Source organism: Macaca nemestrina, chromosome 7 (genome assembly GCF_043159975.1).
Source record: "Macaca nemestrina isolate mMacNem1 chromosome 7, mMacNem.hap1, whole genome shotgun sequence".
Lineage (NCBI taxonomy): Eukaryota > Metazoa > Chordata > Mammalia > Primates > Cercopithecidae > Macaca > Macaca nemestrina.
Window position 1 is genome coordinate 83,548,951 of NC_092131.1, and position 1,615 is coordinate 83,550,565.

A 1,615-nucleotide genomic window follows, 5' to 3' on the forward strand; every position below is an offset into this window, starting at 1 on the left:
CTTCCTTTCTTTTACTTTCAGTTTTTAAAAATCTGTTGCACTGCACACATATTTATGTTTTGTTTTTATAACTTGTCTGATATTCTTTGACTCTTAACTCGAGCATCTAGAATGTTTACATTTAATATAGCTATTAATATATTTGGTGTGGGTTTTTTTGTTTGTTTGAGAAAGGGTCTTGCTCTGTCACCCAGGTGGGGTGCAGTAGCATGATCATAGCTCACTGCAACCTTAAATTCCTGAGCTTAAGTAATCCTCCCATCTCAGTCCCCCTAGTAAATAGGTCTACAGACATGTGTCACCATGCCTGGCTAATTTTTTGTTGTTATTGTTTGTTTGTTTGTTTTTTGTAGAGACAGAGTCTTGCTACATTGCCAAGCTGGTCTCAAACTCCTGGCCACAAGTGATCCTCCCACCTTAGCCTCCGCAAGAGCTAGGATTACGTCTGTAAGCCACCACACCAAGCCTGGTATATTTGCTTTTACATCTACACTTAATTTATACTTCATATCTGCCTCAACTATTCTATTGGGGATGAGGTGGTTCTTGCTGTTTTAAGACTTTTTTAGAGTAGATTTAGGTTCACAGAAAAATTGAGAGGATGATGCACAGGTTTCTCATATACCCGCTGACTCCACACACGCATAGCCTCCCTCATTATCAACATTCTCCTTCTAAGTAATATGTTTGCTACAATTGATGAGCCTACATTGGCAGAACATAATCACTCAAAATCCATAGTTTACATTAGGGTTCACTCCTGGTGTTATACATTCTATGGGTTTGCACAAATGTATAATGATGTGCATTCATCATTAACAGTATCATACTGAACAGTTTCAATGCCGTATAAGTTCTCTGTGATCCAACTATTTATCTTTCCCCACTCACAACCCCTGGCAACCACTGAACATTTTACAGTTTCCATACTTTCACCTTTTCCAGAATGTCATATAGTTGGAATAATATAGTATGTGGGCTTTTCAGATTGGCTTTTTTCATGTAATGATATGCATTTAAAGTCCTCCATGACTCTTAATGGCTTGATAATTTTTTTTTCTTTCTCTCTTTCATTCTCTTCTCTCTTGCCTTTTCTCAGACATGTTACTTTTTACCTTTCCTTTCCTCCCTTCCACTAATATGAAAGTTATACACCCTGTTTATATTAATTTAGTGGTTACATAAAAATACAGTGCCCACTTCAGCAGTACATATACTAAAATTGGAACAATAAATGGCACCTGCACAATGTTGACATGCAAACTCATGAAGTGTTTCTTTTTTTTTTTTTTTTTTTTTTTTTCCCCCTGGGAAGTACGCAAACTCTTTTATTAAATATAATTTACTACCTGGCCAATTTCTCAAGAGAAATTCAACTGACTTTTAAATAAACTTTTCTGTATTTAAACATAATATGACATTAACCTGCAAAATTTAATAGTGGTAGATTATATTCTTCTTTTTTTTTAATTTATTTATTATTATTATACTTTAAGTTGTAGGGTACATGTGCATAACGTGCAGGTTTGTTACATATGTATACTTGTGCCATGTTGGTGTGCTGCACCCATCAACTCGTCATTTACATCAGGTATAACTCCCAATGCAATCCCTC

General features: G+C 35.5%; 1 pseudogene; it reads left to right on the forward strand.

Moving 5' to 3' along the window:
- Positions 1–1,192: 1,192 nt before the first annotated feature.
- On the forward strand, positions 1,193–1,286 carry LOC112425980 (U6 spliceosomal RNA; annotated as a pseudogene).
- Positions 1,287–1,615: the final 329 nt, after the last annotated feature.